The sequence below is a fragment of the Felis catus genome, chromosome E1 (genome assembly GCF_018350175.1).
Source record: "Felis catus isolate Fca126 chromosome E1, F.catus_Fca126_mat1.0, whole genome shotgun sequence".
Lineage (NCBI taxonomy): Eukaryota > Metazoa > Chordata > Mammalia > Carnivora > Felidae > Felis > Felis catus.
Window position 1 is genome coordinate 52,638,447 of NC_058381.1, and position 24,801 is coordinate 52,663,247.

The 24,801-nt window shown below is 37.3% G+C and overlaps 1 long non-coding RNA gene across 17 annotated transcripts in view; it reads right to left on the reverse strand.

Moving 5' to 3' along the window:
- LOC111557781 overlaps nt 1–24,801 on the reverse strand; it is an 863,046-nt gene that overhangs the window by 713,426 nt on the left and 124,819 nt on the right. For 12 of the 17 annotated variants that reach the window (XR_006589519.1, XR_006589514.1, XR_006589504.1 and 9 more), the window contains one exon: nt 8,881–9,039. The exons of the other annotated variants lie outside the window; for them this stretch is intronic. This is a non-coding gene — a long non-coding RNA (uncharacterized LOC111557781). The remainder of the gene's footprint in view (nt 1–8,880; nt 9,040–24,801) is intronic. 17 annotated transcript variants of the gene reach the window in all.

The following is a 24,801-nucleotide window of genomic DNA, read 5'->3' on the forward strand; positions in this document are numbered from 1 at the left end:
AGAGCTGCCCACCCAACCACCAACCGACCACAGGCTTATAAGTGAGCCTAGTCGAGACCAGAAAATCTGCCCCGCTGAACCATAGACTCATGAGCAATAATAACTGTTTATTGTTTTAAGCCACTGAGTTTTGGGATGGTGTATTATGCACCAAGAGCTAACTGATTCAGTTACTTGTGTTACCTATGGACGAAGGCATCCTAACTGATAAAGCAAAACAGGAAGCTGAAACACAGGCAAGATAATGTCCTTAAATACATTTTGAGCAGTTGGTGTATTTTTGAAAAGGCTTAATTAGTAAATTAAATCTTTTGAAAAGACTTAATTAGGTAAATGGTCAGAACTGTATTTTAAATAAACGCATTCTGGCATGAATATTGAGGATAAAACTGAGGAAGATTAAGTCTCAAAACTTTCACTGAAAATAACTAAAGCCTTAAAGGAAGGAAAAAATAATGTGTAAGATAACATAATCTAAGAGGAGGTACCTGAGTAGAAAAAACGAGCAGAAGGTAAAGCATATAGGATAGAAGTTGTAGAGACAGGAATTCCTGAGTCCCTGCCATTGCAGACAAGTTTATCTGTCAGGTGCTCAAAGTGAAATCTCTAGCCTAACAGCAGCAGGCATCACCTGAAACTTGTCAGAAATACAAATTTTCAGCCCCACCCCAGACCTACTGAATCAGAAAGTGGAGAATAGGTCCCAGCAATTTAGGTTTTCACAACCCCTCTAGGTAATTCTGATGCATGTCCAAGTATGAAAACCATTGACCTAAACCATGGGTGGTAAAAAGCTGTTAAGAATATCAAATTACTAAGACACCAGCACCTCTCCTCTTCCAATCATCTTTGCCCTAAGGAATGGAGATGGGATGTCACCATTTTGTATGGTTGAACATCGTAGTCTACTGATATGAAGCTTGTTCCCAGGATTACACCTCTGGATTATAATTTCTCAGTGGCCAGGTTTTAGCAGCAGCAGTGATGTCCCTCACTGGTTCTGAGCTTCCTTTACAACATAGTTCAGAGTGGTGACTTCTGAACCACAACCAGAAGGTTGGAACACAGAATAAATATATAGACTGAGAACACTGAATATAGGTTTGCTCCTCCATCTTCAGGCTGGGGAAGGGTCAAATATGTACTGAATGGTCTTGTCATTTACATGGTCTCCATGAAAGGCCTGTGTTAACCACCATAATTGATACACTATGTCTTACCCTACCAGATGATTTCTGTACACATATTGACCTCCCAGGTTTCCTAAATTCTGCAGGGCTGAAACACACTCTAATGATGTAAGTCTATGGGGGAAACTGTAAAAATTAAAGTCTTAAATGCTATAAAATGCAATTTCAGTTAAAAACAAAAGTGAATTGGGAGGAAATTCTATTGGTGAAGGAAAAGATTCTGTCTTTAATTTATTCTAGGCATTGTATTTTATGGAAGAGAACTTAGGGATCCTTCTGTGCAGCAGGCATCAAGGATTGTGTTAAGGAAGACAAAGTACACATAATTAGTAGCTACAAGTTTCACTCAGCAAGACATCTATGATGGGGGCCAAAACAAGTCCCATCTTTTAGCTGTTAGACCTTATGGCCCATTGTTTCAGCATGAAATCATAATGGGACATAATTTAAAGAAAGCTTGAGTGACCTCTTAGTATTGTTGACAAAACTGGGCACAAATTCCAGGATCTAGACAAGTCTCAAATCCTTTCCACCTACACAAACATATACAGGATCCCATCCTGTTTGAAAATGTTGGTTATTCTCTAAATTTGAAAACTGGAAAAATTGGTGGTTTATCTGTGGTCCAGAAATGGGCAGATGCCTTTCAGCTAAAGGGCTTCCAGTGCAAGTCAACAGCCTGACAAGTCTGGAATTTGGGATTTCTTATGTGGATAGACTCTTCCCAGACTGCAAGTGGGGATAAGCAGAAAGGTCTTTCAGTAACCCTAGTACTACTGTAATAAAGACTGAGCTAAGGTTCCACTTCTGAGCTTCAGTTCCCTCATTTATAAAAAGAGAGTTTTAATAATACTATCAGTAAAAATATTAAATGAATTTAAAAATGAGAACACATAAAATACTGCCTGATCCATAGAAAACCACTGATAGAAATTTAGCCATTATTAGTATCAGTGTATTGTTGACATTATTACTATTATTATTATTATTATTATTATGATATTTGGTGTTATGTTAGTAAAAGTATAATGGATAATTATGAAATATATTTGGGGAAAAAATTCAATAGATCTGTGTGTCTGAGATGGCTCAGTGATTTCCAGCCTGGCTGAGCTTCATGAAGCAGTTTAACATCGTAAGTAATCGAACCCAATCCCACTGGGCAACTCTTCGAGACAGTATAAAACTGTGACCCACAGGTGTCCCAAACAAGAGGAGCTGGACTACATTATTGCTCATTATGTCCTCCATTATTCCCAGGGTTTTTTCCTCTTGGAATTTCCAACCTATCTTGCATGTGAGCTGCTCAAACTCAAGTGTCCAGGACCATCCCTTAGACAAAGAGTCAGAGGCCCTTGTGATGGGAAGCTGTTAGCAGATCACATTTTCCAAAGATGGTGCAACAGTTTCTCCAACCCTCATTCCCTTCTGCATTATGAATGTAGAATGTGTTTGCAGCTGGAAAGAGGTCGACATTAGCTCACTCAGTCTGCCATGTTCCTGAATTGCAGCCAAGATAATCTGGAAGGTAATTAAACATAGTCTATTCTTCTTTGATCTGTTGTACCCACTCTAGAATAATGAGAAAAAGTTCTTCCCCATGTAGAAATCCAAAAAATTAAGAAAAACATGCTCTCAGGGTCGGTTATGCGTCCAACTTTGGCCCAGGTCATGATCTCACAGCTCACAAGTTCGTGCTCGCATTGGGCTCTCTGCTCTTTGCACAGAGCCCACTTCAGGTCCTCTATCTCCCTCTCTCTCTCTGCCCCTTCCCCACACGTTCTCTCTCTCTCTCTCAAAAGTAAATATTAAAAAAAAAACTGCTCTCAGAAATAAACAAATAAATAAAATCACTGTCTCACTCAATTTCAGAATCCACAAAATAGATTATTGATGTAAGACAATATGCTTCTACAAATTTCACAGCTAGACCAGCAGATGGCTATGTCTCAAGATTATAGTTTCTCATTATATGCTCCAGGGATTAGCAATTCTCTGATTTTCAGTAGAGTCCCTTGAAGAAAGCAGCCATAGAAATGTTAAAGTGCATGCATTACCCTTCCATGTCCCAATGAAAGAATCATCGCATTTCTGCAAAGTAACCAACCCAAATTCATAATTAGAAATAAAGTCTCCAAGTTAGAAGGGAGCGGGGAATGTATAGGCAGAGGCCAGAGGACTTTTAGGGCAGTGAAACCACTCACATGATACTACAATGGTAGACACATGCCCTTATATATTTGTCAACCACCTCTTCCTTCCTTGAAAAAGGAAGTCTCCAGGTGCATAGGTGCATGTGATGTGTATGTGAATGGGGGTTGGGGGTTGGAATATAAGTCTCTATATCCAAGAGGCAATGCAAGTGGAAGTTTCCACAAGCCAAAGGACACCAGAGCTAGGGCACTCCCATGCCAGAGAGGCTGGGAATGCCAGGAGTGAAAAACCCTGGGAATAATCCTCACCCTATCATGGAAATGCTCTTATCAGCATTATATTTTACTTAGAAATGCTTTTACTTCCAGCAGAGGATACAGTTATTTTAAGACAAGCAGGTAGAAATGATCAAGTCTCTGGTTTTAAAGGAGGGGAAAAAATACATCATCTTGAACAGACAAAAGGGCAAATATTACTTCCAAACCCAAAAATAAGTAATCCAGTCAGATTAAATAGAGGGCCAGGAAGAGATGGTCTAAAATAAAATAAGGAGCCATGAAATACCCATGCTGGGAGAAGCCAGTCCAGCAAACCCAGATTCAGGATCTCACTTGCATTTATTCAACAGTCCCGGGCAAGAGAGGGGGAATGAAATGCAAAGCAGATTCCTATGAAGTACTGAGCTGTGGGGAAATGTCACTTAACCCTAATGTTCCAGAACTTTAAGTGACTTTGAATTTTGTACGTTTTCAAAAAATAGGATCATTAATATTCTTTATATTTTAAAATTAAACAGCAAGCCGTGTTAATCATAAAAAAAATAAGAAAAAAGGTAAAGAGTAGGTAACTAAAATCTCCCATAATCCCACCACCCAGATAAGACCACTGGGAGTATTTTGATATGCACCTTTCTTAGCATTCTCTGCTTCTATATGCATATATTTGTAATGGAATTCAATGAATGTAATATTCTGTAAACTGTGCCTTGCTTCAACAGTATAGATGTTAAGTTAAAACAAAACAAAACAAAACAAAACAAAACTTTTACTGAGCTTGAACTCCTAATCAGAATACTGACTTGAATTAAAGGACTTTAGCAGAAAATACAGAGTGCAAGTGTATGTGTTTTATTCACATACCATCCTTGTCAACATCTTATTAGATAGTATAAAACTGTATTTGGCAAAAAATTAATCATATTAGAAGCCTATATTCTGCCTGCGTTTCCTCCTCTTTCTTTTGTTTTCCTCTCACTCAGTCCAGAGCATACTTTTGGTTCTCCACGATCCTTTCCACCCTTCTTTGCTCTTGTTCTTAGCTTTTCCCAACATTTTCTTGCTCGAAATTACAGTTCTCCAGCTAGAAGCTTGGAGTACAGACGTGGAAGGTGCCAGTATCTGGCAGCTTCAACCTGCGTTACCATGAAGACTTGCTTTCCATTGTGTGCTCCCCTACGTGTGCCATAACCAGCCCGGCCATTGTGCCAGGTGAAATACCAATGTTCGCTGATGCGGAAGATGGTGCATCCGGAGGCAATCAGCTCCACCGAGAGAAGGGAGAAAGAAAAACATGTGTGGTTTCTGCTGCCTCCACCTTGGCAGAGAAAAATGGATGTAAAACTGGGGCTGGGGTACAGCCTTCAGAGTTCTGGAAGATCAGCAAAGCCAGCCTGAGCCAAGAAAGAACACATGGTGGTTGTGTGTGGCAGTGACACCTCAAGAAAAATCACTTTGAGTCGTGCGCCTGATCATTTAACTGCTGTGGGCACGGGCCCAGCTTTCTCCCCAAGTCAAATGTAAATGGTTTGAGGAAGCTGGTCTTTTTTTCCCTCCACTTTTACCATACTAAATGTCTGACAGCCATTTTACTGTGTTTACAAATTATGAAAATTCTGGGCAGCTAATTATGAAAATATTGAGGAGTCGTAGGAGAACTAACTCTTGGAGCAACTTAAGGCAGAGAACAGACTGTAAAGTCCTTGAAAAATGAGCTGCTTGCTCTCCACTTCTGCCAGTAAATTTTGGTATTCCAGCATATTGCTATGCTAATCTGAAACCAAAAAGAAAGAAATCAATAAAAATCTCAGAGAAGACTAGGGAAAGAGGCAGGCCTTCTATACTTAACAAATGAACAAGAGTAGATTAGTTTCTAAGATCTACACATTTCCTTCCAATGGATCAGAAGCCAAAGAATCCAGCGAAAAATATGAAAAACAAAGTTTTATAACCTAAATGAGAAGTGATAAATTGTAAGTTCTCTGTAAAAAGGGACAGCCTTTCTTCAAGTTTGACCTTGCTGTTTTCACACCATCTGGAAAGAAAATCTAGTTGTCTTCCCCCATTTGTTTTATGTTGAATAAAATTAATGCATGTGCAGTAATAACAGAAAGAATATAAGTACATTCTAGACTGATTATAAAGCTGGTTAGATTTCATGATGTATCATAATAATTTAACAAATGTTGTTTTTCCACAATGCCTTTCTTTCTTACAGCAGCTTTCTCTGGCTATTTTATTACGTTAAGCAAATCCATACAAAACAGCATTATTGTCACCCTCCTTGTGTATAAAAGATGAGTCGTGGTAGTCAGGTCAGGTTATAGATGGTAAAGTAATTTTAGAACACAGCTACTTCATTATCCAGTCCTATAATCTTTCTATCAGAAAATGAAGACTTCTGTGTTTAGGCAATAATACATACACCTTACATTCCATCCTACGTTACAAACGGTTATGCTATAGGATGATCTTTGATGTCATATATGGCATTAAAATCCTAACTGATTTTGTGTAGTATTATAAGCAGTTCTTGTGTTATATTAAGCAGAGAGCATCATGTGTATCTGACATAAATATGCATCTTATATTCAGAATCTTGTGACAGTAATTAAGATTTTCTACTACAATTCCTGCCACTTTTTCATTCTTCTTGACCCTAGCTTTATAAATTGTAAATAAAATAACAAAGATCTTATTAATTGATAAAATGTAAAATATGATCACATTTTCAACTTCCTCTCTATTTGCTCCCATAAGAAACAGGACCAGACCACTGGCCCTCAGTTCTTCTTTCAATATTAGAAGCCAAGAAATTTACAAGGTTTTCCCTGACTTTCCATTGGCAGAGAGCTTTATAAAAGCTGTGATTTATATAAAGCATGGAAAGGCAAAGAACACACACATTAATATGTGTGAAAGAGTAAAAAGAAAAAAGGGAAAGCTATGAAATGAACTCTCCATACACCTATTATTTGACTGAAATGCCTAAGTACATAAATAATTTACACCTTATATTCTCCAGTTACCTTTCAATTGAGCATCTGCATAGATATGCACACATGCCACGTGTGTGCTTTTTAACTGGAACATCACCTGCAGAACATGAAATGCTGTGATAAAGACCAGTTACATTTAAGTCTGTCATACTGTCCCATTATAAACTCTAGCAAATGTGTTTAGCGTGACACGGCTCATTCTCAGTGAAGTCATGCTGGTTACCAGTGTTAATCCTTCTTGGAGCTTAAAAGTCATTCGTTTTACCCCCAGTGCTTGAATTTTACTTTTGAATGGAAGTAGTTACATAGCTTAAAGAATCCTCACTGAACATTCACATGTGCCCATTTTCCATCTTCAGACATCTTTCCCATTCTCCATGGTTTTTTAGATTCCAGTTCGTTAATTTGCTTATTTGCCAGTGCTGTCTGTATACTGCAGAACATAAACCAACTGAGCCTCGAAGTCTGAATTCTTTCAAACCAGCCAGGGACATATCTAAAATAGTTTGTCAGGCTTTGGGACCATGTCCGCCTTAGCAAATTCTGCCTGTCCCTCTTCATACCAAAGTTCATCCCTCTTGACTATGAATACAGAAATCAAAAGAGACTTAAAAGGAATGAGATGGAATTTGGTTTTGGGCCACAAATGACAGATGTCCTATCAGAAGTTCTTATTTTAACAATTAATTTGGAAATTAGAGTAAAAACAGAGTCAGTCACACCAGGGGGAATGAAAAATGCATTGTGCTTCCTTGATACAGATATTTCTCACTATTTTGTCAGGAGCTGGGATATTATCCACTGATGACTGTTTCAGCTACTAATTAGCTGCATGATTTTGATACGTGGGGACAGTATTCAAGTATTAGAACATAATAACCATCTTCCTCCTTCAGGCTAGACATGCTAAGTTAGGCAAAGTCTGTCTGTGTTTAATTCCAAAAGACTGCAAGGTGGAACAGTCTGATCAAGTTTTTTGGTTTGTTTTTGGTTTTGGTTTTTTTTTTTTTTTTAAGCCTCCAAATTTAAGAGCAGTTTCTTCATTAAAACTGGGAAGCACTTGATATGCTGAGACAAGATTCTCTCTTCCTCTCTTTTTTTCTCTCTCTCTCTCTGCTCCCTCTTTTCTTCCCTCCCTGCCTCCCTCTCTCTCTGAAAAGGAAGCATTCAATGGAATGAGGCAGCTAGCTGCCTCTTTTAAAATTGCCATAATTCAGTTACTTTACATTCCTTCTGCTAAGGTATAATTTAAAAATCAACAGTGCACATCTACCCACATGGAAACTTCTTGAAAATTTGGGAACTGACCAAGAACACCTTGTATCCTATCATCTGCTATCCAGAAGCACTGGAAAGGTACTTGCTACCAACAACCCTTTCAGCAAGCTTAGCTTTACAAGGAGAAAGGATGCTAAGGACATGGAAACCATCTGGAAAACAACATACCTGTCACTCTACGGGAATAGAGTTAAACACTAAAACTTCAAAGAGAGTTTCTTTCTTTGGCGTTTACCACCATACCAAATTCTGATGGTTTGGCATTAGATCGACATTGCCTTTCAATACATCACATTTTATTTGCAATTTCTCAGTATTAAAATGTATGCATTTTCATCATCATTTGGAAATGAATGCCTTACTACCCAAAGCTCCATGAGCAGATAAAGCTGTGTTAACCTGTTGCTGATATACCTACCTTTGGTATGTTGCTTGGGATTCATCAAACATTTTCCGTACAGGGCAACTTAATGAATACTTTAGGCTTTATAGACTATATGGTACTGTCGATACTACTCAACTCTGCATGTGCAGTGCAAAAGTTTGCTAACCTCTAGCACAGAACATTGTCCGGAATCTAGTAAGCATCCAATAACGCTCTGTTGATTAGGGATAAAACCGATACTAGTTAGTATTTCTATGGGCTTAGAATAGCCTGACATGCATTCATTCTCACCAGGCTCTCTTAGGGCAGGTTGGGAGTAACAAGCTACTATCTAGAGTAGGTAAATAACTGTTTTGCAGTTGTCTGTACTCAATACCTAAACACAAGGTATCTTGTAGACGTGGTAGTTTCTGGATAAGACACTACAGAGCAATATATGATCAAAACTTGGAATATCAGTGAAAAGGAGTAGAAAGAGTTATTGGTTGTCCTCGACCATTGGTCTCCATAGACATCTCTTCCTTTTATCTCCCTCCCCACTTTGTTCTCTGCTGTTCTCATCCTCCTTTGTCATTTCTTTTCCTTATTTCCCTTATTACCTTATTTTTTCCCGTGGCATTGCCTGTATATAAAATCTTCCTAGAATGGTGTTTCCTTGGGGTATCTCTTCCATAATCTTTTTCTTCTTGTCTCATCTCCTGCCCCTTTGCAAATACCGGCTACTGTACATATCTCTGGTCTACCTTCCCCTTACAGCACTGAAAAAAGAATAGTGAATATTCTCAACCCTCCTTTACACTACCCCTAAATGCCTCTCCTATTTTTAATCATTCTCTCCTGTCTTTATAACAAAATGTATATTCCATTCCTTTACAATTTAAGTTGTCCCCACACTTCTTGATTCCATTCTTTCTACTTGCCTGTGACTTAGATTGTGCCAAGTCACTCATACTTTTTGGCTTTATATATATATATATATATATATATATATATATATATATATATATATATAATAAATTATATATTATTTATAAATTATAAATTATATTATATATAATATTTATATATTTTATTATATAATATAAAATAAAATATAAATATATTTATAAATATAAATATACATATTTTTTATATTTTCTTAGCTCTCTGGCTTCTTTCCCTTAACCCACAGTACATTAAAATCTCATTTATATTTCAGAAGATCCAAACAATGGCTGTCAGATCTGCATCTTCTATCTCTCCCCGCCCCGCCCCCCCATCAACACCATGTTCCTCTTCTTGCACCTCTTTCTGCTTCTTCCCCAGCCTGTGTCTGGCCCATCTCCTTCTCTCTCACTCTGTATACAAGGGACTCTAATCTGATGATCCCCAAATCTATACCCCCTACCCTGATGTTTCTCCACAGTTCAGATCTAAACGTCCATCCATCTCCACAGAGCATTTCCAAATATAGAGCATGCCGCTATATTGATGCAGTGTAGCCTAAAATTTCCGAATCAGTTTCTCCCCCAACTTCTTTATATCTTCTCCCTCTTCAAACTTGCTTTTCTCTCTTTCCCCTATGACAAAAATCAATGTCTTCCTGATTTTGTGCAATGTATGCATTTCCTTTTCATTTAAACTCTACTGCTACTGACCTAAATTGTATCTTCTTTACTCATCTAGTCTTTTTTCAAGAGATTTCTCACTGGTATACTAAATTCATAGTCTTGCTTTTCCAGGATATCATCGAACTGTTTCTTGAGTCACCTGTCTGATGTGAAATTCATACCATATTATACCCCTCTTCAAAAAACTACTAATAGCTCCCCATCCTTTTTTTTTCCCATTTTTTTAAAAATGTTTATTTTTGGCGGGGGTGGGGGAAGCGGGAGGAGCAGAAACAGGGAAACAGAATCTGAAGCGGCTTCGTGCTGTCAGCACAGAGCCTGACGTGGGGCTCAAATTCACAAACTGTGACATCATGACCTGAGCCAAAGTCGAATGCCCAACCGACTGAGCCATCCAGGTGCCCCTAATACTTCCCATCCTTTCAAGTGTGAACTATATTCACCTAAATTAAGATTACGATAATTAAGATAATATTGGGGCACCTGGGTGGCTCAGTCAGTGGAGCATCTGACTCTAGCTTTTCGGTCAGGATCTCATGGTTCATGGGATCGAGCCCTACGTCAGGCTCTGCACTGACAGCATGGAGCCTGCTTGGGATTCTCTCTCTCACTCTCTCTGCCCCTCCCCTGCTCGTACTCTCTCCCTCTCCCTCTCTCTCTCAAAATAAACATTTTTAAAAAGGTAATCAATATATTATTATACAATATATATCATTTTATATTTATATTCTAAAATTAAGATAATTAGAATTGTCTCTAGTGTGCAACCTAATTGTTAATTTTATCTAGCCTTCACTTATTACTCCAATTACACTGGTCTAGTCTCTAAACCTATGTAAATGAATTTTCTAATTAAAAATCAACTTTTTATTAAATATTAATAAGTATTTTGGAAAAATATGATATATAATGGCATACCTCAAAATTTGCAACTTCCTTTTTCTTTTTATTTTTTTTTTTGTATGTAAACTTCCCCTCCTTCTGTATATATATACACATTTTACTTGCCATTTAGTGTTCTGATTTTTCCATTACCACAAATACTTTATATGTCTGAATAATCAGGTAACTGTTAGTTAATTACCCTTGTACAATCCATTCATGAGTTAGGTAAGCCAGTACAATGGGGTCATGCTTTCCCTTTCCTGCTTATTCCTGCTTGGACCTGACACAGAGTGACAGATTGTTTCTGCCACCAGCAGCAGCAGCACCACCATCATCACCATCACCATCTGATCAGTACTCAGACGGAATTTCATAAATCACTATCTTCTTATTAGGCCTGTGCCTTCCTTTCGACCGATAATGAAAAATTCTGTAACAATATCTTATGTATATATACAAACAAATACTGGATTCTGTTAAAATTATTTAAGATAATAATTTATCTTTAATATTTAAGATACTTCCTGGAAGTAAGGTCAAAGAACATGAATATCTTCATTATATCATAAATTTACACACCTTACCTTGCTGACATTCATTATCCTGTTTCCTTAGCTTAGAACAGTACCCTTAACCAAATACTCATATACACTCGGACACATCTTTCTCCCTCCCTCCCTCCTTATCACTCTCCCTTCCTTTCCCTCTCTTCCTCCCTCCCTCTGTTACCCTCTCCCTGTCTCCCCTCCCTTCCTCCTTCCCTCTTTCTCTATCCTGCCTGTTGAAATCTTCTCCTTCATGACCCTGCTCTTATGCCTCATTTCCACATAGCTTGCTATGGAATCCTAAGCAGAATCAATTACGCCTTACTTGAGCAAATTACTAAGTCCACCATAGTCTGCATTAAGTGTAAAGTAAGGATAAAAGTAATAATTACATTACGGAGTTGCTGAGTTAAATATCAATCCCTTGAGGCAGTGTCTGGGAAATGGTAACTATGTATGAGCATACTAGGTATCTTTATAATGGATGACATCACTCTCCAAGTACACTGAGCACCTTAGAAGCAGTCAGCACCACAGCTCATGCCTGTGTCCATCTCACTCAGTCTTCCACACCATAAGTGAGATCAATTGCTACCCCCACCACTGACCAGGCTTTCTTCTTCCCTGGCATACTCTGGGGCAGTGATGTGCTGAAATGCATGAACACTGGCTCATGAGGGCTGACTGTGCACACGCTGTCCTCACTCTGTCCACATTTAGGGACACCCCATCAGTAGCTTGAAATAGGCCATGGTGGAAATGGCAAATGCTATGAATCAGGGTTTTTTTTTTTTTTCCTTCCTCAAGAGCCAGTTGCTAAACTTAACCAGCATATCTATGCTTCTAGACTACCTTCCACTCCTGTTCTTACATTCAATTGGATCTGTATGAACACTGCCCAGCAATGGAATGTGAGCAGAAGTGGCATATGTAACCTTCTAGAAACAGCAATTAGGAAAAAGTATGCCTTTGACTTTCTTTCTTTTTTTTTTTTTTTTTTTTTTTTTTTTTTTGCCTTTGCCATTTTCAATTGCTCCCTTTCCAGCTCATCAGCTGCAGAGGATCCATTTGTATCCTAAGAAATACTGGGGCCTACTGAATGAAGGATCCTGGGTCCCTGAATTACTTTGTGGAACAGAGAATCTCTTCAGCCCCTCATGGAGTGTTGAGGTCACTAAGAAATAAGCTACTGAGATATCAGGGTGGTCATTACACCAATTAATCTATCACAATACTGTCAGTATCCCATAACATTCAGACAAGCAAGCATTCATCGGTCATATGAGCACTGGTTGGCCCTCAGATGTGACCAGCCTAAGATTCTTTAGCTAAACACGTGTTATTTGGCTCACATGGAAAAACAATAGGGCAATTGTTCAACCAACTGACCATCTGTGATGTCAGCTGGCAGGCTTCAATCAATTAGTAACTGTAACTAAAACAGAATGTAATAAATTCTATAATTTCAAGTAGTTCAGTTTTACTGCACTAAAATTGCATCATGAAATGTAGTCATTATGAGGGATTAAAAATATAAAGAAGAGGGGTGCCTGGGTGGCTCAGGCAGTTAAGCGTCAACTTCAGTTCAGGTCATGATCTCGCAGTTTGTAAGTTCAAGCTAGGTGTCGGGCTCTGTGCTGACAGTTCAGAGCCTGGAGCCTGCTTCAGATCCTATGTCTCCCTCTCTCTTTGCCCCTCCCCCACTCGCACTCTGTCTCTACCTCAAAAATAAAATAAACACTACAAATTTTTTTTTTAAATAAAGAATATGGTCTCAGGTTTTAATCACATTGGAGTAGCATCTGATGCTCTAAAAGCAAAGCATGGACTCTAAACTTATTGCTAGCTCTAAAAATATGCTCATTTCACATCACTGAATTTATGAATGTCAATAAATAAATAAACAAACATGGACAGGTCCATCAAATTTAGTATAAAATATTTCCTGAGCACTTGGGTGGCTTGGTTAAGCATCCAACTCTTGATTTCAACCCAGTCATGATCTCATCATCAAGAGATCAAGCCCCACATTGGGCTCTGCACTGATCGTGGAGCCTGCTTGAGATTCTCTCCCTCCCTCTCCTTCTGTCCCTCTTCCTGCTCATACTCTCTCTCTACCTCAAAAAATGAAAATAAAAATAAAAAATATTTCCTGACCGGAGGAAATCTTCAAAAGATTAAATTAAAAGGATGAATTAGTAGCACCTAATTGAAAGTAAGCTTTCTCTCTTGGAGCTCTTCAAGGGTACGATTAGCTCTACCCTGCAGGTCACCCACTGCCTTCAAAGAAGTGGAGGGACTCAAGATAAATGAAACGGTTATTTTCTGGTCTAGAACACTAGGTACTCTCATACTGACTTTTTTTTTTTGTTAATGAATGAGTAATTATGTAGGGGACAGATATGTGAAAAGTTTCATTCTAGTAAGTTTCATGCTTTAAAACACTGCAGAAAAAAATTGGATAAAGGGAGGCTCAACACTAGTGGTTACATCCACAAGTCCTCCTGGTGATGAGAGTATTTGCAATGAAGCCAGCTAAGCCTACAGGGAAAATACTGAGTTCATTTGAACACAGCACAAAGTTGAGCTCCAGAAATCAATTCCTAACTCCCTAGTAATTCAAAGACTGAAGACTGCATGTGTAGAGAAAGATATGATGTCTCTTCCTTCTGAAGCTGCTGATATTCTTTTCTAAAGCCCATGAGAGAGCTGCTCTCTTGGGAAACTTTTGCAAACAGAATGCTATGCTATGAGTAGAGACGACACATGGCTACTATTGCTGAGCATGTGGAAGAACTATAGTCTATATAGTGCATGAAATATCAGTTTGGCCAGCACCGTCTAAAGCTAAATTGATCCATATGATTGGAATTTTGCCCAGACCCTTTAACCAAAGGGGGAGGAGGGGAGGCATCATTTTGAAATTAGCATTATCAATACAGTAATACATTCTGAATGCTAGTTGGGCCTGACATAGGAAGTGATGTAATAAGAGAGTGCTTACTGCTCCTGCCCCTTGAACAGAAAATATTTTCCTTGAGGAATAGAATACTTGAAAACTGCAGATTGCATTTTAATATTAACCAGATTTCTACATTAAGCATGATTTCCGAGAACAATTTGATTTCTCTTTTTTTCTCTTTACCCCCACTGCGCCCCTCAAGCAAGTGATCAGAACTGTGTTCACCCACAGGCAGCTCCTGGAATGGACCCAGGGCTGCCTGCAATTTAAATGTCAAACTTGGTGCTGTTGAGCGTAGAGAGTCTCACTCAGCAACATGTGTCACTCATTGCTGCCCTGTCTATCGTTATTGTTTCTTGATGCGTTCAGATTGCTACAAATTCTCTCGTGGTTTCTTTGATTGTCTCCAAGTGTGAAATTTCAAAGCTTGTTTCTTCTTCACCATGTTTAAGACAAGTAAGTGTAATCACCTTCTAGAACAAGCAAAGAGCAACAAGAAAATTACCAAACCTGTTTTAAATTTTGAAAGGAGCAGAATTTTTTTTTTTTTTTTTTTTAGCTTCTAGAACTGGTTTCTGCAACTAAGTGTGGAGTCAAAAAAGCTTTTTTTTTTTTTTTTTTAAACTGGCTAAACATATCTATTCCCAGTGGACACACACACAAGAATTCTAAGCTACCAAAAATGGCCTCTCTCAGGGCAGATTTGACAGCAGTGACAACCCCTGATTGGTTAATGGAAGCACTTCAGGATTTATCAGTTTTGATGGCTATCGTCTTTGGCAGGCAGTAAAATCGTGAAATAAAGACAATTTAACCACAGTTGTGCAAGGATAGGGAAGGGTGTGGAAGACCACTACAAGTAATGTGCTGTCATTCTGGATTTGTCGAAAGCAGATGGCTGTGAAACGGGGGCCACAAGCGAGGATGAATAAGGAGAATACAAACACAGAGCTGCAGGGTAATAAACCAAACCCATGAGTGTTTTGGTGCATGAAAGGGCATACGTGAGGATAACTGCAGCCTTATAAGAGAATTAGGGATAAATGGTTATAAAATGGTTTTTATTTCTCACTTTACAGAGCTAAATAATAATTTCTATTAAAAAAGAAAAGCAACAAAAAAGAAAAGTCTCTCTTAGGATCTAGGAATAGCACCCTCCCCCAGGAAAAACAGGCGGTGTGATGGACAGGAGAACCCATAAGGCAAAACTGTCAGCAGTCACTGGCTTTGGATGTGTTCTACAACAAAGCCACAACTTAGGGGAGAAGCGATCATGGGTAGCTGGTGGCATCTGTCTGAAAAGGCCACTATCTTCTCTCAGCAGTGAGATTTCACTTTTCTAACAGAGAAGAGAGCTTTCTTCAAGATTTTCATACTTCAAGCATTAAGGACTGCTGAGAGAGGAGAAAAAAAAAGCACTGTTTTTTTAATTCTTCATTTTGACGCAACATAAATGCCTCAGAGCTGCATATTCTCTTTTTCTTTTTTTTTTTTTTTTCAACGTTTATTTATTTTTGGGACAGAGAGAGACAGAGCATAAACGGGCGAGGGGCAGAGAGAGAGGGAGACACAGAATCGGAAACAGGCTCCAGGCTCTGAGCCATCAGCCCAGAGCCCGACGCGGGGCTCGAACTCACGGACCGTGAGATCGTGACCTGGCTGAAGTCGGACGCTTAACCGACTGCGCCACCCAGGCGCCCCTCTTTTTCTATATTCATCCTAAATGTAGCATTTCCCAGGGAGGAAAAAATCTAACATTTGTAGAAAACCTACTATGAGCTGTGTTGTACATTTCATATGTTAAATTTCATGATGTTTTACATCTAAGATGTAAAAAAAGGTACAGTGAAATGGATATCATCTCAATTCCAAAAATGAGAAAGCAGGCATCTCTTCTAAGTATCTCTGACAAGATCAGAAAGCACAAAATACGTGTACAGTTATAATAAGTACTTTGAACTCAAGGTTGCTTGAATCAAAAATTAGTGCCCTTTTCATTATATTATACCTACTACCCAGATTAATCCCACAGTTTGACCTGATATCTGGTGTTATCAGTAACAGGCGCTGCACATCTATGGTTTAGCACTCTCAGCCTGCCTCATTATTCTAACACACTATCCACAATGAGCCTTTGTCTTGGTGACTCTTCCTTACTCTAACCCACCACCATCCTAGTAAGTGCTCCTGTGTCCCTGCCTGCAGTCAGAGTCCTCACTTAATCCCCTGCTCCATTTGACCGAAGACCTGCTTGAACATAACACATCTTTCTAAAATAACCAACTTTCCCTCTACACTTGTGGTTCCTGCAAAACACATGTAAACATCCACCATAACTACCTCTCACCTGACTTTTCCATGGATTGTTGTATTTCATACACTGCCCCCTCCATCTACACCATCAATTAGGAAGACTATTTTAATTCTAGAAGCAGATGGAACCTAGAGATGATATTCTATTGGAACTTCTACCAGAATGTCAGATAGAAATTTAGTGGCTTAATCTTCAACTATCAAAACACTTGACGTAAAAACTGATATAAGTAAAAGGAAAAAAAGACAAGTGCACTATTATGGTTAAATATTTCAATGCTCATATTGTAATACTTGGTAGAATATATAGATATAAATTTAGTTGGTTGGCCTATCAGCCAATTTAGTTTATATCTACAGAAAATTACATGCTAAAACCCATAGAGTGCAAACTCTTTACAAGTGCACATGAACTGTCCACAAAGATAAATCGTATGTTTGACTCTAAAGTAAGTTTCCATAAATAACAAGAATTGAAATCAAACATAACATGGTAGGGCGTGTGGCTGCCTCATTTAAGCATCCAACTCTTGGATTCAGCTCAGGTCATGATCTTACAGCTTCGTGGGCTCGAGCCCCACATTGGGCTCTGCACTGGCAGCACAGACTCTGCTTGAGATTCCTTCTCTCTCCTCTCTCTCTGCCCTCCCTCCCCGCACTGTCTCTGTCTCTCTCAAAATAAATAAATAAACAAACTTAAAAAAAAAAAACCATAATATGTTCCCTGACTACAATGGAATTAAATTTGGAAACAAAAGAAAAACAAGAAATATTTCTGTAATATATCCAAATAGTTCAAAATTAGAGAACACATTTCTAAATAATTCATGAATAAGAAAACAAGGTATAGTAAATACTTCTAATTGAATAAATATGAAAACACAACATGCTAAAATCTGTAAGATACAACTACAAAAGTGTAGAATGAAATACATAGTTTTTAGTGTATTAGAAAAAAAGAGAAGTTTAAATTCAATAATACAAGTTTCTACCTTAAGAACTGAGAAAGGGAGAGAAGAAGAGCAGGAAGTGAAGGAGTGGAGAAGGAAGAGAGCAAATTAAAACTGTAAGGGGTGCCTGTGGCTCAGTCAAGCATCTGACTCGTGATTTAGGCTCAGGTCATGATCTCATTGTTTGTGGGTTCAGGTCTTACATCAGGCTCTGCAATGACACTGTGGAGGCTGCTTGGCATTCTCTCTCCCTCTCTCTGCCCCTTCCTCTTTTTTCTCTTTTTCAAAATAAGTAAACTTTAAAAAAGTTAAAAAACTAAATAAATAAATAAAACCAAAAGTAAAAGAAAAGAAATAATGAAGATGACAGATGAAAACAATAAAATAGAAAATGTGGAAATAATTTTTAAAAAAACAATGAAACCACAGCTAGTTTTTTTTAAAGAATAAAATTGATAAACCTCTTCTTAGACTAATCACTAAAAATTACCAAAACCAAGAATAAAGAGGACATCACTATATAGTTTTGAAATTAAAGGATAATAATAAAATATTATGAATAATCATATGAACAAACTTGAAAACTTAGATGTAATAGAAACTACTTTGAAAAACAAATTTGCCAAAACTGACACAAGAAGAAATAGACCATCTAAATTGCCCCCATCAACTAAGTAAACTAAATTTGCAATTAAATATCTTCCCCAAAAGAAATTTCCTCATCCATACGGCTGTACTAATGACTTCTATCAAACATTTAAGAAATAAAATTAATTCCATGGAAATATTTCAGAAATAAAATAAACAGCACCTTCAATGCATTATATAAAGCAGGTATTGCCCTGCTAACAAAACCATAAACTGCAAGATCGATACTCTTCACAAACACAGAAGCAAAAGTTCCAAAGAAAATTTCAACAAGTCAAATTCTATCAGGTGCATCATCATCAAATAGGTTTTATTCTAACAATGTAAATTTGGTTTAACTTTTAAAAATCAATTGATGTAATTCACAATGTTACAATAAAAGAGAAAAAAAATTATGGTCATCTCAGTAGATGCATAAAATAAATTTGGCAAAATTAAACACTCATTCATGATAAACATTTGGAGTATATTAGAAATAAATGAAAACTTCCTCAACTTCTAAAAACTTCTAGATATGTTTATAAACATACCTACCAAAATCTGAATCTAATATCAAGCTTAATAATGAAAGACTGCAAACTTTCTAGCTAAAATGAGAAACAATTCAAAGGTATTAAAACCACTTCTACTCAACACTGTATTGGAATTCCTGGCCAATGCAATAAGACAAGGGAAAATAAAGCACATAGAGTGGAAAGGAAGAAGTAGCACTACCTTCTTTCATGGCATGATCATTTACATAGAACTTCCAAAGAAAAGCTATAGCAAAACTATGAGAACTTGATAAGTGAACTTACCACGGTCACAATGTATAACGTTAATGTAATGGATTTCTACACACTTTCAGAGATCAATTGAATAATATAAAAAAAACTGGATGTTTTGTATAGCAATTTTTCACATATTTCAAATGGTCAAAAAATGAGATATGGAAGAATTTATTTGGGGAAGATTCAAGAGATCTAGATAAATACAGATTAGGAGAGACACACTTTTGCTATTAAGGGCATTTCAGCCTACACCACTTGAAAATCTAACAAAATATACATTATACTCTAACAGAGAAGTTGAAAATGAGATATAATGACAGTCCCATGTTACTACCAATTAGGAAAGGTAATATCATTTTCATGTTATTGAAATTGAATTCCAGCATGTGAGACATTAACTGCCAATCAGGAGAGAGATGCAATATATATTAAGAAGTTCTGGAGAAAAGAATAATAATATGAGCTTTGAATCAGTTATGCTAAGGGATCTAACATCATTTCAGCACCTGTAATTTGTCATTATTATTAAGCCATGAAATGAAAAGGTGAGCCAAATGGTATGTGCTTTCCAGTGGTAAGTTTATGTTGGAATGAGATACTGGGCCACCAGAGCCGCTAAAATATTTTTTAATGAATTCATAAAGAAAATCCAGACACTTAAAAATAACAAGGTCTACAACAGTGCATTTCAACAGAGTTTGCTAAAGGGGAATCAATATTTTTCCTTGAGACTACTTCCTCTGATTCTCTCTTGTAAATACAGACATTGGAAAGTGAAGAGATTATTAGTTTCGTTTCTTAAACATTAATGAGTCAATGGCAGATGTTTCAAATTTATAGCTCAGGTTTGTGATAGAGCTGCTACTCAAACAGACTTTACCTCATATGCTCTAGAGAATGTAGCAGCAAGAATTGTTTGTCATATGTTCTCTAGGTAAACAGAAGGACAAACATTTACAGAAACTTTAACACCAAGCTGAAAATTATCACAGCTCTGAAAAAATTAGTAAAATCACATAAAATTATTACAACTCCAAATTTTGATTTTCCATTAAACTTCACGTAACAATGATTAATGATTCTTCTGAGAAATGCTAGGTAACACAACTACTAATATTAATAATAATAATAACAGTTGATATTTAACTTTTATTTAGTATTTACTATTTACCACATGCTATGATGCAATACATCTAATTTCCATAACAACTTCACGAAGAACTCATGAAGAATGTATGATTACCCATCTGTGAGGTAAAATAATCAAAGTATAGAATTTAAAATGTTACCAAGTTCATTTAGCTAGTAAATGGTACCACTGAGTTTCATAAACAAGTTTGTCAGGGTTGAGATTTGCGAATATGCTGTCATACTCTGAAGACTAGGCTTTTAAACACTATAATGCTCTGTATCACAGGGGGGAAAAGTAAAAATATCTAGAAATACTAAACATTCTGTAGTTCTTCTCCACCTCCAAAGGCTTTCTGCACAAGGTAAAAATACAAAAAAGGCACTGTGGCAATTTGGAATTAACAAGAAGTAAGCCTCTACTCTTAGAAATTAGCATCTGCTGTACAAAAGCCAAATACTAAGACATACTTAAGTTTACAATTCTATTGGAATAGTCACATAGAAAGTAATTAGAATTGATCAAATCCTATTCAAGTCTATCTGAAAAGGATTTCTAGATATAAAGCTCAGAGGTTCATATTTACACACACACACACACACACACACACACACACACACACACACACACACACATAGAAAGAGACAAAGACAAAGACAGAGAGAGATCACCATTTCGTACAATTCCTATGAGTTAGTGTGCCATAACTTCAAATAACCAACACTTTCAGGGCACCTGGGTGGCTCAGTCAGTTAAACATATGATTTTGGCTCAGGTCATGATTTCACAGTTTGTGAGTTCGAGCCCCACTTCGGGCCCTGTGCTGACAGCTGATTCTGGAGACTGCTTTGGATTCTGCGTCCCCCTGTCTCTGCCCACCCCCGCCCCCCACTCATGCACTCTCTCTCTCTCTCTCAAAAATAAATAAATGAAAAAAAAAAAAAGAAAGAACCAACACTTTCTACATTACAGGATTCCAGACAAGGGAAAAAAGTCCTAAAATAATAGACTTGGAGAAGTGTAAACCAAATAGCTTCTAAATACATTTTGCAGTAGGTAAGGTGACTGTCATAAGGGAAAACAGTACTGGGTGAGTATGTGGAAAGAAAGCTGGTTAATGGCTAACTGCCTTAAAGGCTAATTATTCATGTAGAATTACAGAGACAAAGCTGAAAGGATCCCTAAGGATGTCTGAATCCCTCCCTCCTAGCCCAACAGTACCAGGGAGCCTTAATCCAAACAATTCTAGATAAATGGGTCTCTTCTTTGTTTTAAGGAAATCTCCAGGGTCTCAGATTTCAAAACTGCCCTCACTACACATTCCATGTATTTTCCCTAACTTTCATAAATCTCTCTTTTTATTAAGTAAATCCAACTTTCCCATATGAGTACTGGGTTTGGAGGAGAAATATTATACAAGCCTTCTCTATTTCCACAAAGTTCCAACATAACCATAGGAAAATACTTGTAATCTTGCTGTATCTAGGGGTTGCTGTGTCAAGGGGTTTCTTGCCCACCATCTTTACCTACACATATCAACTCTCAAACCAAAACACTCACAGACTCACAGACCCACAGACACATACAGAGACCTTCCTTGATGAACTTTCACCCTAAAATATATTCTGGATTCACTTCACTCAAAATCAATCCTACTCTGTTTCCATAGTGTGGTATTTGGAATACAGAGCATGTTTTTCATATTCATGTGTGGGATTTATTAAATATACAGATTCCAAGGTTGCTTTCCAGGCCTATTGAGCCAGAACCTGCCAGACAATATACAGTTGCGTGCAGACATAAGTCTACAGGGCTGTGAAAATCAACAGGCCTATTCTTATATAGTTGGAGTATTGAGACAATTACATCTATGCATAATCTTTTACCGAACTGCAAGGTATTGATCATATTGATTCAGTTTCTGAATACCACTAGAACAATTGCATACAGTCCAAGGAAAGCATTCTAAGGTCATTTTTTGTTTCTTGCTCTGAATGTTCACCTTAATTTATTGTTAGATTTATCTGATTAGCTGAGAGTGATTTAAAAAATTCCAAATCCCCAGCACCCGGGTGGCTGAGTCGGTTAAGTGTCCGACTTCGGCTCAGGTCACGATCTCACGGTTCGTGGGTTCGAGCCCCACGTCGGACTCTGTGCTGACAGCTCGGAGCCTGGAGCCTGCTTTGGATTCTATGTCTCCCTCTCTCTTGGCCCCTCCCCCGCTCATGCTCTATCTCTCTCTTTCTCTCAAAAATAAACATAAAAAATAAAAAAAATAAAAAAAATTCCAAAGGCTAGCTGGACTCTCTAGTTCTTCTGCTTCTTCCACTAAAATATCTTCTAGCTGTGAATCTTCAATTGGTGAACTGGTGCCCTAAATAGAATGGTATTTTCCAGGATACATTTGGCACATTTTTTTCCAGGACACTTAATTACTGAATAATTTGGAGAAAAAAAGTAAAACGATTTAACTAGAAACTACGTGGAAGTATTTCATATATGTGAAAACAATTTTTAGACATTACACAATAAGCACCAGGGCAGTGTACCCTGGGAGAAAGGAGACAAACAGGTGAACTGTTAACTTACTGTGATAATGATTTCACAACATGTGTGCCAGGTCATTCTGCTGTACATCTTACACAGTGCTGTATGTTATGCATATCTCATAAAACTGGAAAAAATAATAAAATGAGAATAAAACAAAAACAAGATGAAATGTATGACTGCCCAAATGTACTGCCAAGAAAGAGTTTCAAGGCCCAGGGAGGGGAAACCCATATTCTGAGTGGAGGAGACAGAGTTGAAAATTAGATGCAAACACAGGTAGACTTCACAAGGCAGAGTACCAGTAAGAGGTCTGGAGATCTTCAGAGGATTTCAGTGGAGTCTTCAGCAGTATACTGATGGAAAGAAAATACTTTTGAAGAAACTGTGTGAGCCATGAAAAGAACTATCAGCAAGGAGCAGGAGGAATTATTCATTATTCTCAGAGTTCACACAAAACAAAACAAAAAAACAAACAAAAAAAGGAACTCATAGATCCACCAGCCAGGGTGAAGGATCCTCAAAACAGATGGAGCCTCAGGTAGAATAATTCGAAGTACTTCCTCAGCAATAAGGATAACTCAGTCCTATACAAAATGCTGATCTCTGGTCTTTCCTAACCAAAATTGAAACCAAGCCCCCCCCCCCCCAAATCAAACTGATTCCAAGTAACTTAACTGTGGGCAGAACAAAGTTCAAAAACCTTTACAAGATTACAAAAAGATCTAGTACCCTAAAATGTAAAATTCAGAATCTGCATTAAAAAAAAATCCAGATGTGCAAAGGAACGGGTGAATATGACCCATTGTGAGACTTGGTAATCCCACAGATGATAAAACTCATAATCAAATAATTTAAAATACCTATTGTAAGCATATTATGCTACTAAAATCAACAATTTAGATGAAGTGGACAAACTCCTCAAAGAACAAACTATTGAAGTTTATTCAAGAAGCTTTAAATGATAAAAGAAACACTCAGAACACTAGAACCAGGAAATTTCCTAAATCTGAGAAAAGGAATACACAAAAATTCTAGAGTTTATATCATACATGATGGTGAAAGATGGAATGATTTCCTCCCATGATTAGTAATAAAGCATTGATGTCTGAGCTTACCATTTGTTTAACATATTACTGGAGGTTCTGGGTAGTGCAATAAAGCAAAGAAATAATAAGCATACGGACTGGAAATATGATGTAAAAAAGTGAATTGAGTTTGCAGAATACAAGGTCAATTAAAAGAAATAAATTATGTTTGTACACTAGTAATGAGCAATCAGAAATCAAAATTGAAAAGAAATACCATTTTATAGTAGCATCACAAAACTGAAATAATTAGGGATAAATCTGACAAAATATTTCTAATACATTGAAAGCTATAAAACATTAGTGAGAAAAAAATTAAATAAGCTAAATAAATGGAGACCATACCAAGCTCATAGGTGGGAAAAATGAGTATTTTTACCTCAATCAAAATCCAAGCAGGGTTTTTGCGTGCATCAAACTTGACAACCTGGTTCTAAAACTTATGTGGAAATGCAGAAGGCCTTGAAAATAGCCCCTCCATTGCAAAAGAAGAACTAAGTAGGACAATGTATACTTCTTGATTTCAAAATTAATAACAAACCAACAGGAATCAAAACTGTCTGGTACTGGCATAAAGATTAACATATACATCAAAATAACAGAACAGAGTCTTTAGAGATAAAGCCATGCATAGGTTGTCAATCAGTTTTCAACAAAGTAACCAGACAATTCGACGGGGGGAAAAGGTCATCTTTTTAATACATTTTGCCAGAACAATTGGACAGCCATAAACAAAACCATGAACCCTGATGCTTCTCTCACACTACAAATAAAACTTAAGTCAAAGCAGATCACAGACTTAAATGAAAGAGGTAAAGTTATAAAACTGTTAGAAGAAATATAGGGGAAAATCTTAATGAGAGTGGGTTTGGTTTAAATACCTTCAATAGGACAGAAAAAAGCACAAAGTCTAAATATCTTTTTAAAAAGTTAAATTGGACTTCATCAAAATTGAAAATGTTTTATCTTTTAGAGTATAACTAAAAGATACGATCATAAAAATGGAAGAGCAAGCCACAGACTGATAGAAAACATTTGCAAAATACTTATCTGACAAAGAACTAGTGTCTAGA